The sequence below is a fragment of the Myotis brandtii genome, unplaced genomic scaffold (assembly GCF_000412655.1).
Source record: "Myotis brandtii unplaced genomic scaffold, ASM41265v1 scaffold59, whole genome shotgun sequence".
NCBI lineage: Eukaryota > Metazoa > Chordata > Mammalia > Chiroptera > Vespertilionidae > Myotis > Myotis brandtii.
The window spans coordinates 4,844,971-4,859,384 of record NW_005370223.1 but is presented as its reverse complement, the minus strand read 5'-3'; the positions used below and the strand labels follow the sequence as shown (position 1 = coordinate 4,859,384).

Sequence of the window (14,414 nt, the reverse complement as noted above, 5' to 3'; positions counted from 1 at the left end):
TTCCTGGGAGTGTGAGAGAAACCGATACAAGGTGAGATCTTATATTTAAAGAAGCTATGTTATGCATCTCTGCTTTCTGAGACAAATACCTTATGTAGAACTTTATAATCCAATGTTTATAAATGCCTTATGAATGAAAGCAATAAATATATTTTGAACCAACTGTATTAAAAAAAAAAACTGCACAGTATTACAACACAACAAAACTTTGACTTTTCAAGGATGAAATTATCCTCAAATAATTTTGTTTTAGTTCATCAAAGCAAAAACTTGAGCTTCCATAGGCAGAGGGAAATATAAGCTAGCTAATTAGTAACTGCAATTTCTACTAAACTTTAAAATACAATTGAGTTCATTATTACATATAAAATCCTTAGCTCCAACGGGAAGCGGGCCTATGCCAGCAGGTGGACATCCCTCAAGGGGTCCTGGACTGTGAGAGGGGGCAGGCCAGGCTGAGGGATGCCTCCCCTCACCCCCACCTCCTGTGCACAAATTTCGTGCCCCGGGCCTCTAGTTACATATAAAATTCTTAGCTCCATAAAAATAAAATTATTTTTATTTTTAAAAAAATCCAAACATAGTATTCTTTTCAAATTGATAATACTGTAATGGGTCTTTTTTGATCTTTGCATACCAAAGTTCTCAGCTTACTAGGCCTGTCACTGCCTTCAGGCCAATTTATTGAAAAATGAGAATCTATCTAAGACCTCATTTAAAGGAAACACAAAACCTGTTATGCTGCCTGGATGTTCAGCCTTAAAAACACAGTGCTAGTGGAACCAAAAATCCTTGTTTCATCTGTCATGTCAAATGCCCTAATTTTACCTGGAAAGAAATGTGAGTCCTTAGCTTGCCTTCACACACTGGTCTGGGTAGTTGGGAAAGTGATATTTAAGCAGAGTCTGAGGTCAGGGCCAAGTTCCTGGGGGTATCTGTGTGGTCAGACAGGTGACCCCACACTAAGAAGGGCCAGTGCTTAGATTAACTCTGCTGTTACCATCTTGAAATTCTTACTACTTTTTGAATAAGAGGTCCTGGTTTTCATTTTACCTGGGGTCTACAAATGAGGTAGTCAGTTCCTCCTGGCACAGAGCAGTGCTTTGTGAATCACAGCGGTGCTCCCGTGGATGACGAGGAGGAGCCAGCACAGAGCGTACAGATGGATGTACCAGGCAGAGGATTGGCAGTGCCAAGCTCTGCCCTGGGAACGGGCTTGGCGTGTGAGAGCTGGGCTGCCATGTTGCACAATCCCGGTGTCATCATTCCCCTTGAAGCCTGCCGAATGCCCTTCCTGGAGTGAAGCTGTGCCCACCTGCACGTGGTGGCCCTGTGTGAGAGAAACAGAAAAGCAGCGTGACTGGATACAAGATGAATCCAGCTTCCGTGTGAAAAATGAATGGAGGTGGTCAGAATGAAAGCAGGTAGACTTGTTAATAGTCCAGGTTAGTGATAGTGTTGTGATGGCTTGGACTTCGATGGTAGCGGCAGAAAGTGAAGTGTGACCTACTCAGTATGTATTTTAGAATCAGTAGTAGTATTTACATCTCTTTCTGCTGGCAGTTACTAACCTGGTTTGTTCTATGTCATAGGAAGTCACTAAATTCTCAAGGTCATCCAATGCGCCAGAGTTGATGGAGTCCTGCCTGACTCACCTGTTTCGAGAGTACACACCTTCATAACAGATTTGGGTTTATTCAGTTTAGAGCAGTGATTCTCAACCTTCCTAATGCCACGACCCTTTAATACAGTTCCTCATGTTGTGGTGACCCCCAATTTCATTGTTACAAATTGAACATAATTAAAGCATAGTGATTAATCACAAAAACAATATGTAATTATATATGTGTTTTCCGATGGTCTTAGGCGACCCCTGTGAAAGGGTCGTTCGACCCCCAAAGGGGTCGCGACCCACAGGTTGAGAACCGCTGGTTTAGAGTACGAAGTCATGCTCACATGTGAAACAGGGAACCTGACATTTGTGGATATATTTATTTTTGGTTATCAAGAGTCTCTGTCATATCAATAGAAAATGAAGCCATAAACAAATAAAACTATCAAAAGTACTTAAGACAAGAACCGCTGTATCATAATGACTGCGTTCCCATAGTGATCTCACAAGATATGCAAAAATCTGGGGTCCCAAAAAACAACAATAAACAAACAAACCTGGGGTCCCTTTGCAGTCAGCACTCGGCTATGGGTTGACAATGAGCTCGTTGGTGGATGGTGGGAGTCTGCCTGTAGCTAGCAGGTCCTTCTAACAAGCAAAAACACTCACTAGTAGCAGGAGGCGGAAAGCTGCCATAGGATTCAGCTATCTTAAAGCACCCTGATGCACAACTGTCAGAGATTTAGGAATATAGAATACTAATCAAATTGATCACTTTGAAGATAAGCAACTCATTGTATGGTGCCAAGTCCAAGATCAACCTCCTGACGGGCAGGCAGTCTAGAGAATAAGGTCACATTAATGGGATTTGTCCTTGACACAGGTGTCCAGCATCTTCAGCAAGTCAAGCTGTCTGCATTTCAAAAAGCATGGAAGGGCCCAGCCACTTGCCACAGGTATTTGTCTAATTTATTGTTTTAGGAGAATTCTTTAAGAATTTGGAAGGGTTTGTTAAACAGGAAATTGATGTTTAAAAAGGTATTCAAATTATTAAATTAATAAATACAGTTTAAAATGACGAACCAGGAGGATAGACATTCATTTGCTAGATTTATAAATGGAATTTTAAAATGGATATATTTAATATAAAAGCTTAAGCACAAATTTTGAAAGTAATGAATATTAATTTTTAAAAACCAAAGTAGCTTCTAAATAATCATTTCTGGGTAAAAAGTCTTAATACATTTTAAAGATAATTTTTTTTTATACTACCACAGAGAAAGTTCACAAGGAAATATCAAATCTATAAATGTGAATTCTTCTCAATAGTGAACTGCCAACAAAAGAGCATTTGAGGCTATGTGAGTAGGCAGTGAATGTGCAGTTTGGGAAAGAGAGTTTAAAAAAAATGACACAACATAAACTCTGACTTTTCACCTTCTTTCCAGACTTATTTCTCCTGTTGTCTACAGGCCTTCAACTAACCATCCTTGCACCACCTTCAACTTTGCATTTCAAAAACTTAGTTCATCACTTCTTTATCCCCACCTCTCTACTCTAGGCCTCGGCCAAAATGCTTCCCTTCAGAATTAACATGTTTATTGCACCACAATCAGCCCAGTTCAACGGGCTGGAAACCTGGTCGTTGTACCCTCTTTCCTTTCTCCCCTATCCTAAATCCATCACCCAGTGCTGAGGAGCCTTTCTCTGAAAAGCCCACTTCCCTCAGTCACCACAGTTGATGATTATGTCACCTTACACCAGGATGACTGCGCTAGCCTTTGGTCAGTCTCCCCTGCTGTGATTCATTCTACATATGGCTACATCAGACTTTGCTTTCATCTCTTTGTTTGCATAAGTGTGAAACAACTCCCCAATGTCTGTAAAATAAAATCCAACTCCCCTTGACGTCTAAGGTCTTCTGCGAACTAGAAATGCTCATCTCAGCATCCTCGGCTTTAAAATATTTCTTGAGGCCCCTCTATGTTATCAAGCCGATTTGCTGGCCATGTTCTCCACGGGACACCGTGCTCACATGCACCTATATTTTTGCATAGCCCGTTGCCTGTATATGGAAGGCAGGATCCGTGGTTTCTGACCCCTTGAGTCTGGTTTCCTCCTCTCCTTGCAAATCCTATTCCCAGGCTTTCTAATAGATCTCCTTTGGCTACATGCAATGCTATCTACAATACACAGTCTCTTTAGCATCTGTATACATTTCCATAATTAATTTCCACGTGTTTATATTACTCTGTAACAATGTCTTCAGTTTTGGATATGTATTATTTCCTTAAAGAGACTATGGAAATTCTTCAGGGGAGGAATTTTAACAGCCTTGTCAACCACAAGGGTGATAAAGAGTATCAAAAGAAATAGTTTATGTAGAAGTACTTTGTAAACTACCAAGTTTTTATTCAAATACTGTGTTGGAATAGCAGTGGTGTGGCTGAAAAGCCAAGGATTTGGACTTAGGAGTTTGACATGGAAGAGCTGAGTTCCCTTACTAACTCTATCTCTTGCCAGTTATATTTTTATAAGCAAAATTTAATCTTTCCTGAGTTCCAGTAACCTCACCAGTAAAATGGCCATAAGATGCCTTACAGGGTAGAGAGGGAGTTTTGAAGATCAAAGAAATTGACAGAAATAAAAACTTTTTACAAACTTTAAAGCATCATATAATGTGTATATTGTTCAGTAATGACAAGGTAAGCACTTGGCTAATAAATGTTGACACAATGACCAACACATGTTGCCTTAGTGATTCAAAAAGATTATAAGATGGAGAGCACATACCACTGTGGCATAAGCAGCATCACTTCATAGCTGGCATTTCAGAGCCAATGCAAATCGCTTTAGTGATTCTCACACACTGAATGTCCCTTACTTACTTATAGAAGTAAAAAGGACTTCAGATAGATGTTAATAACGTTTTTTAAAATGTCATATAAAAACAGTATTTCTTTTAGAGTAATTTACTATGTTTATTGAATTATGAGGGACTTTTGAAAGGGTAAACACTGTTTTAGGTCCTGGTAAAGATAGTTTAAGTCCTTTTTGTCAGGGATCTTCCATTCCAATGGTGGGTAACATATATGTAAACAAAATGACTACGGATCATAATAAATGCTATGAAGATAGTAGTAGTATGGGCTGGGGTGAGGGCGCACTAGGGATGGCACATTCAGGAAAGATGTCAAGAACGAGATGACATTTAAGCTGAGGTTGGAGGATGAAGAGCCACAGAAAGCCCAGGAGAAAGCAGGCCAGTCTGAGAGGAGTGAGGGCATACGCCCTGCGGCAGGAAAGGGCTGGCTGTGATAAGAGGCCTATGTGGTTGGAGCCTAGTGATTACAGAGAAGTCTGGAGCCAGATCATGCCAAGCCTGGCAGGCCTTGGTGAGAAGTTTGGATTTTATTCTATGTTGAAATGGGGCTAAGTGGGCTTACATATTATTGAGATTATAATTATACTTAAAAAAAATCGGTGTTACCATAATATAATATCTTGGGTCACTTCACAAAGCTTAGCATGATTTAGTTCAAAATATAAGTTTAAAAGAAAAGAACTGGGCATTTTTAAATCTGGGCATCCGCCACACGGGTGGGGTGCATGAGGAGGAGCTGTATCGGTAGGTTCTACCTGCTGCTGTTCTTACCTTCAAATGCAAGCTATCTCATCAGTTGTCAAGAGGGCAGACAGGCCACCTTCAGGTAGCCTTTAAATAGATTCTCAAGACATAAGGAGACTGTTGATGTGCTGATATGAAGGGATCCCAAAAAGAAGTTGAGAGGAAAAACCCTGCTCACAATGAAGGCCTACTATCAATACTTACATATGCATAAGAAACTGATAACATGGGTCACACCTAGGAGTACCTGGGGAATAGAGAGGTACAGAATTCTTGCTGTCTACTTTTTAATATTTTTTTAAATATTCTAAACAACGTGAATGTATTAGCTATTCAAAAAAATTAAAATCCAATTTTTTCAGTATAGATCCTTATCTTAAAGGAAATGAACAATATTCCAGAATTGGTGAGAAGGAACTTGCATTGCTGAGTAAACCTAAAGTTATTCCACATAATTAAAAGGAGGTTTAAGATTAAGATCTATGTTGTCCAATGAGCCATGTGTCTATTTAATTTTAAATGAACTTAAATAAATCAAATTTAAAATTCAGTCCACTAGCCACAGTTCAAGTACTCAATAGCCATTAGCTGTATGTGACTAATGGCTACCCTATTGGACAGCACAGATATGGAACATTTCCCCATCACAGAAAGTTCAATCAGACAGCCTGCTAGAGTCTTTTGCAGAATAGAACCAGGGTTATGAACTAGTTTAAAACTTAGCTGAGCCCTGGCCAGTGTTTCTCGTGGTTAGAGCATTGGCCCTAGCACCAAAGGGTCTCAGGTTTGATTCCGGATCAAGGGCACGTACCTGGGTTGCAGGTTCGCTCTCTGTCCTGGTTGGGGTGTGCGCAGGAAGCAATCAGTAGATGTGTCTCTCTCACATGGATGTTTCTCTCCCTCCCTCTCTCCCTCTCCTTCCACTCTCTCTGAAAAGCAATGGGGAAAACAATATCCTCAGTGAGGATTAACAACAACAACAAAATTTAGCTGATCAATACATAGAGACTCAGGAGTACAAAAATTCAAATATTCCAAAACTAGATTTTGTCACTAAAAATAAAAAAAAAAAGTTTGCACTAGTATAGACCCTGGCAGTTATGTATTAAGAGTTAACAATTATTCTTCTCAATGTAAACTTAAATTAAGTAAAACTAACATATTTGATATTTCCTGAATTTGATATTCTGTACCAATTCAGTGAGTCAAATAGTACTAACATGATAATATGAGTCAACTACTACTTTCAGCTTCTCATTAAGTATAAGTAATGAGGTTCAATTATATTCGACTTCTTTAGTACAATTCACCAACTTTTTCATTTTGGCTATCATTATGAACTCAGCTTTTTACATATTAATACATTTCAACTAACCATAGTCATTATTTTCCTTTTGATACTCAAATTGACAGAATTTAGCCAATGGGTTTCCCCTTAAACTGGCTTCTATGTTCTTCCATGCAACACCATTACTTTTGGAAAATATTATTGCTTTCTGTCTCAGTGAAATATTCTAAGATTCACCTGTACCTTCCCAGACCCAGATGTGAATCAACCATTTTTCTAAGGTATATTGTTTCCTTTAAGTGAAAAATAGTATTTGGCTCCATAATTTAGACATTAGGAGTGCATATAATCAGGTTCATGGAGTAATATTGTTCCTTGGCCATTTCATTGAACAGAGCTAGAAAAGACATATTTTATTAAATGATATTAGTTTATATTATTATTTCCAACTTAGTTCTTACATTACAGTATGATTCTACAATTTTTTAATTCTTCATCTAAATTATATTTTCCTTTTTTATAACTCAGTGAAACACTCAATTATCACACTAAATAAAAATGTTTAATTCTTAACAAAGTTAGCATACACATTTCTTTGATCTAATAATAAAAGCATAAAATATTACTACAAATATTAATACTAATAGTAAAATTGCTTTTTTTTTCTCTTAGAATGCATCTCGCTAAGGCTGTCCAGTCAATGAATTTGCTACTCGTAATAAATCTTCATTTTGCAGGCTTATCTAATACTTACAAGCATATGGTTCACTCCTCCTGTCTTCGTCCATGTGAGGCATCAGCAGAGAAACTGGCCCTTCTGATTTTTGGATGTAGTGTTCTTTCAGCTCCTCACTTTTACCTTTTGAGAAATCAGGATTTTGTTTTTCAAATGCAAATTACTCATCAATAGTTAAATGGCAAATAGGCTATCTTCACATTATTCTTTAAAAATAGATTTTTATATGGAAAAAAATGGACAAAGGTCCAAAATTATTAGTGAAAAGAAAATGGTATTACTGGGTAAACGGTAAGTAATTCTAATAGATTTAAAAAAAAAAATCTAGACAATGGCCCTGGTAGCTCAGCTGGTTGGAGCGTCATCCCCATAAGCCAAGGTTGGGGGTTCAATCTCGTCAGGGCACATACAAGAAACAACCAATGAATGCATGGACAAGTGAAACAAAAGTCAACGTTTCTCTCTCTCTCCTTTTCTCTCTCTAAAATCAATAAATAAAAATTAAAAAAAAATCTAGACTAAGTGGGGGAGAGTGGGAAGAGATTAACCAAAGAATTTACATGAATATGCAAAACCCATGGACACAGACAATAGTGAGGTGAAGGCCTGGGGTAGGGGTGGAGAGATGGAAGGGGCCAATGGGGGGAGGCAGGGGACATCTGCAATACTTTCAACAATAAAGATAAATTTAAAAAACTCTATACTATATAACTCTAGATTTCCCAAGTCAGAGACACACTGGACAGGTACTTAAACATGTAATTTTGTCACTACAATCCCTCAACGTGCACTGTGAGGACAGTTATCCACCATTTAGCATAAACACAGTTTCTTGCTGAACCAGAACTGATTTCCCTCATTTAATCTAACAGGTAGGTCACGTACGCCTCACGAGAGCTGCTGCAGTGCTCCATGGGGCCTACCCCAGAGGAGGGGGCGCATCACTGAGTGCATTGCTAGGGGTCTGCACCTGGGGCCCAGCTGTGTGCTGACCTTCTCTGGAGCGGCTTGCTAAATGGTGGCTGTTATTAAATTGGAAACTCAGCCTGATTGCTCCTCTCATGCCCCCAGGCCCAAACCCCCAAAGGTGAGTTCAATACACCTGCCCTTTGTACCCAGAGCACTTTGTGCTCACCCTCCTCTATACCACTTACGTTGTGTGTAATTTTTGGTAATCATGTCTGTCACCCCATTAGACTGTACTTCATGTAACATTTTATCATTATAGAGGTCTCCGGAAAGTATACCCCTTTGGTTGGGAGTTGCAATATTCCCTCATTTTTCACATTAGATAGGCCTCTTAATGTTAAACTTAAATACCTCATGAAACCAGACAACTCTGATTTAGCCTAAGGTATATTATGTAAGGTATATCCTAGAGAGAAGTAACTTAAAATTTATTTGCAAGGTATTTATAAATCTCTAGCAACCCATTTACTAAAATGTAAAAACAAACAAAAACACACACATAGAAGTGAATTGAACAGCTTATAAAATTTGTTATTTACCTTAAATGTATTGTTATTCTTTATAGTTATGTACTTAGGTTATTTGTGCCTTAGGAGCTATGGTCCTAGAGCAGCGGTTCTCAACCTGTGGGTCACGACCCCTTTGGGGATCGAACGACCCTTTCACAGGGGTCGCCTAAGACCATCGGAAAACACATATATAATTACATATTGTTTTTATGATTAATCACTATGCTTTAATTATGTTCAGTTTGTAACAATGAAAATACATCCTGCATATCAGATATTTACATTATGATTCATAACAGTAGCAACATTACAGTTATGAAGTAGCAACGAAAATAATTTTATGGTTGGGGGTCACCACAACATGAGGAACTGTATTAAAGGGTTGCGGCATTAGGAAGGTTGAGAACCACTGTCCTAGGGTATAATCCATTTCCAAGTTCTCACACTGACCCCTCCTACATTTTTCACACCCTAGAAAGGCAATTGATTTAAATTAGGTTTTTCTGCCCTGGCCAGTGTGGCTCCGTTGGTTGAATGTTGTCCCGTGCACCAAAAGGTTGCCAGTTCTGTTCCAGGTCAGAGCACATGTCTGAGTTGCAGGTTTCATCCCCGGTAGGGAGAATGTAGGAGGCGGCAAATCTATGTCTCTCCTTCTCTCTCTAAAAGATCAATAAAAATATTTTAAATTCGGTTTTTCTTTTTTTGTTATTTATCTAATATTTACATTCTCTCAATGTAGCCATTGTATTTTTCTGTGCCCCAAGTTAGTTTAGGGCAGTAACAGTTGTATTTTTTTTTTAATGGCTGTCTGTGTAGTTTTCGTTTAATACTTCTGCCATGAATTTGAATTTAGTATTTGCCAAGTCGATGTGCAGTTATATCTACAGAAATGAGTTACCAAATAAATGGTAGCACACTGTACATGATGTAATGTAAGTTTACATATAGTTTCCTATTCGGGTCTCACAATAATTCTATTAGGTAAGTAGTGGTATGCCTGTTATAGTATCCTTATATACCTACAATATACCCTATTGTTATTCTAACAAATATACACAGATGGCTATGACATTGGAAGAGCACTTTATGCCCTGGCAGGGTAGTTGAGTTGGTTGGAGTGATGTCCCAATACGCCAAGGTTGCGGGTTTGATCCTGGTCAGGGCACATACAAGAAGCAACCAATGAATGCATAAATAAGTGGAACAACAAATCCATGTTTCTTTCTCTCTCCTCTTTAAAATCAATTTTAAAAAATTAAAAAAAAGAAGAGCACTTTGTAAGAAACCTAAGTGTTCTAAGATTTCTCTAAGTTTTTTACTCTCTTTTACGACAAAGCCTTTAATTACCCTTTTCTTCCAATATTGTTTCTGTGTTTACGATCCTAAGTAGGTCTCTGTTTCAAGATCTTACTTGGCAGTCATTTTCTCAGAACTGTTATGTTACATCATCTGACATACAATGTCAGAACCGATCTAAAACTCTTTTATAAATTCCTTTCTTTGTTCTTGGTTGGTAGGAGGAAAATATGTAATACGTATGGGAGAAAACATAACATCTGAAGGGGACCCTTATTATAGGAAATCCTTCTGATCATGGCATGACAATTTACAAGTTTGTATAGGTGTTGTGTTCCTCACCAACCCACAAATCTAATGAAGCAAATAGCTATTCTTCTCAAGTACTGTATAGTTTGAATCATGAACATTATCTAATATTTTTCTATGTTAAGGATCTACATAAAGTGTATCCTTTCAGTTGGGAGGAGACCGCTATATTCTCTTACTATTCACCTCAAATATCTCAATAACACCTAAGATCTCATAAGCCCAGTCAACTTCGTTATACATTACATTAAACACTACAGTCTGGCTATATTCTGAATATAGCCTGAAAATTATTTATAAATATCTAGTGAAGTTCAAATAAACAAGTTCTCTAGAGAATTCTACCTTTTATTTGCTAAAACAAGTTAAATGAATGGTGTTGATGTCATTAAACATTCTTAGGCACCGACAGTGAAATGCTGCACATATAAAGACACTAGAGGCCTTGTGCACGAATTCATGCATGGGTGGGGTCTGGCCATCCCGGATAAGGGCCGAGCCAGCCAGGGTGGGGGCTGCAGGAGGTCAGCTGGCTGGCCCCGTCCCCGATCTGGGTGTGTGTGTGGGATGACAGGATAAACACAGACAGCACATTTTTTAAGACCAAAAAGAAATGAGAAAAATGAGAGCAGTGAATCAAAAAGCCATAGGGAATAGACAAATATTACATCTTCTTTTATTTGTAATCTTAACTACCTCTATCAGACGCTATCATACTGCTAGTCGAAGAGGGAGGCTGTCCGGTAGCCCCTAAAGGCTGACAGAACGTTAATGGTATCACCACAGTACGTGTCCTCAGCTTCGGGGGTCCAGAAACTCCTTATATCCAGCAGTCCTTGCTTGTCCCTTCTTGCCCAACTCTGGGTACCAGAAGTCTACTACCTCCAAGCACATCACTGAAAATGAGCACCCAGCCAGTATGTTAGGAAATACTCCCTCCAGTAGTCTGTGGGGTTTAGCAGGAGTACAGGGCAGCAGGCTGCCAGGCGGTCTGGACTTGAACACAGCTCTAGGTGCCCGGGTGAACTTCAGGTTGTTATCTCCCGATTAAGCCCCATCCTTGTGTGGTCAGTAAATAAGCCTGACTGGACTTCTCCCTCGGGTTAAAAAACAAAACAAAACAAAACAAAACAAAACCCTTCCAATGTGCCAGGCTTTATGATCGGTAATAGGAATACAGATAAATAGAACATCAGCTCTATTTTAGAGCTTACAAGTGATTTCATAAGCAGACTATTTAAAAACAATGTGATAAATGTAGTGGCAGAGGGGTGGTCAAGGAACAGAGGTTCTCCCAGATCTAATGAATGTCCAAGAATACCTCAGGCAAGAAGCTTGAATATTAGTTTTTTTGGTTTGTTTGTTTGTTTGTTTTTGGTGTTGTTGTTGTTATTGTTAGTTTCTAACCCAAACAAGTGTAGATTAGAAATTACCTAAGCATAGGTGTTCACCAATTTAACCAGGCTAACAATGATTTATCTAGGATTACAAATTTTGTAATAAGCAGGGTTTTTTTTTGTATGTTTTGCTTTTATAGATTTGAGCTCTATTGAGGCCCAGAGAGGTTAAATTACTTACCTAAGCTAAATGGTTATGATGTGGCCTAGCTGGCATTTGAAGGGTTAATGAATGATGGAAATTCAAAACAAATGACTGCTCTGTGGGTCCACATTGTATCCCTATAACATCAAGGGTCCCTCTCTTGCCTCTCTATTCACACTCACATTTTCAAGAAGAATCCTCTGAGATAAAGATTTGAGCACTAGTTTATTATCTTAGAAACCATTTCTCTTAATAAAAACTGTATTAAAATATTGGCTCAGTTATGGTTTTTCCCCCACCTATGGGCATTTTCCACAAAAGTTCTTATAATCTGCAGTAGGTTCATCCTTAAAAATCCTCAACCTTTAGCAAATACCTTAGTACCATGTAAACAAAGATACAGAGAAAGAACAATTTCTTATAAAAAAATTAAAGTAAATTTACTTGCTTACTTTGTGCAGAAAGAACCAGAAATTACAGGCTGTGGGATTCATTCTGTGCCCTTCAGTATGTTTCATATTATGACACAGTTAGAGATTATCTATTCTTCCTTCTAGTTCAGGGGTGGGCAAACTTTTTGACTCGAGGGCCACGATGGGTTCTTAAACTGGCCCGGAGGGCCGGAACAAAAGCATGGATGGAGTGTTTGTGTGAACTAATATAAATTCAAAGTAAACATCATTACATAAAAGGATACGGTCTTTTTTTTTTTTAGTTTTATATATATATTTCGGCCCGCGGGCCGTAGTTTGCCCATGGCTGCTCTAAGCAGACCATTTTTTTTTTCACCTTTGTTATTTATAGTTATGTTTTAGTGAAGTCCAACCAGACACTGTACCCTCATCTTCCTCTATCAGAAGTATATGTTAAAATCGCCTGGATAGCCCTCGCTGGTTTGGCTCACTGGATAGAGCGTCGGCCTGGGGACTGAAGAGTCCCGGGTTCGATTCTGGTTAGGGGCATGTACCTTGGTTGGGCCGTAGTTTGCCCACGGCTGCTCTAAGCAGACCATTTTTTTTTTCACCTTTGTTATTTATAGTTATGTTTTAGTGAAGTCCAACCAGACACTGTACCCTCATCTTCCTCTATCAGAAGTATAGGTTAAAATCGCCTGGATAGATAATCCTGGTAATTATGCATGGTTTGGATAGTTTAAACTTGGTGTAGTTTAATTTACAAGTTATTGGGGGTGATCTTCCTTCACCCCTTTATTAAGTACGACTCTTTTTTAATCCCTCTTTGGTTTTATGTATTGTCTCTGTCCAGTGATTTAATTGAAATACTAAAATAAAGTCATGTTTTATTTTAAAGTTACGATAATGGAATTTTTACCCTCTTTTTAAAGAAAACAAATTTAGAATCTAATAGAAAACTGTCATAGATAGGATGCTGGGATTGGATGTTGACTGTACTGAATCCAATGCCCGTATCTATGACCACCAGAGGAACTCATCATAACCCTCTGAGGACAGGAGTTTGTTTTTGTCTGCCATCCATCTTTCTTACTTACGAATATAGTACTCTCCCCTTGACAGGCACTCTATATATCGATGGATCGATTTTAACCAGAGTTCTAATAGATTGAGTGTGATTTACCATTTAGAATCGATGGATCGATTTTAACCAGAGTTCTAATAGATTGTGATTTACCATTTAGGAATAGATGCGTCTTCTTAAGGCACAGTCCTGAGTTTTTTGGCTCTTTTGCCTAATAAAGCACATGAAGCAACATGTTTTTTTCAGAAATATTATCTTTCTTCCTACCAAGATGGGGTGAAAGAGCACTTACGTGGGACTCCGCTGGTTTAAATGTTAATTAAATGACAATGCAGTGCCCGGTGCAGACCTGCCAATACGCTTGGCATGCACTGAAGTTTACTGAGATGAAGAATGCGCTGGGCAATCATTTGAGGCCGTTTCCCTTAACAGTAAAATAAAAAAATTATTACTACTTGCTCCCCGTCCCACACAAGATGGCTGTAGGGAACAGATGGTCGGATGTTTATGCGAGTCCTTGGAAACTACTGAACACATTAGTACTTTACAGTGGGAATTTGTGTGCTGATATAGCCATTCCTATTAACCGGCATTTTCTGCGGCTCATAACTCATTCCATTTCGCATTGCTATCACAGGCCGTAACGATGCAGGAAATTGTCCTAAGCGCGCACTGCCGCGTTGCAGACTCTTCCTAAATGTGCCTCACTTGCAGGTGTGCGGTGCCATGGGAAACGGTCAGAGACTCAATACTTTAAGGAAAAACATCTTTTTTTTTTTTTTCTCGAGTCCTGTCTTCTGCCTCAAAAGACATTTCTGGCAGGAAGAGCACGAATCGATGCCTCCGACCCAGCACCTTAAATTCACACTGACCACCATCCTTTAACCAGGGAAGCGGACCAAGACCCCCAAACAGCTCCCCCAAATCACAGCCACTGACCAACGACCGGTCTAAGGAGGACCGAGGGGCGTCTGAGGCTCGGGAACCACAGGACCGGGAGCCCCAGGGGCCCGCGGACCCCTCCCCCC

General features: G+C 39.1%; 1 long non-coding RNA gene across 2 annotated transcripts; it reads right to left on the bottom strand.

Moving 5' to 3' along the window:
• Nucleotides 1-552: 552 nt before the first annotated feature.
• On the bottom strand, nucleotides 553-14,393 carry LOC102261035. 2 transcript variants are annotated; one of them, XR_001364629.1, is made up of 5 exons: nucleotides 14,326-14,393; nucleotides 7,283-7,387; nucleotides 6,052-6,169; nucleotides 1,572-1,655; nucleotides 553-1,330 (listed from the first exon to the last, which is right to left on the bottom strand). It is a non-coding gene; the product is annotated as an uncharacterized LOC102261035 (long non-coding RNA). The 2 variants fall into 2 exon arrangements; XR_314312.2 differs by lacking the exon at nucleotides 1,572-1,655.
• Nucleotides 14,394-14,414: the final 21 nt, after the last annotated feature.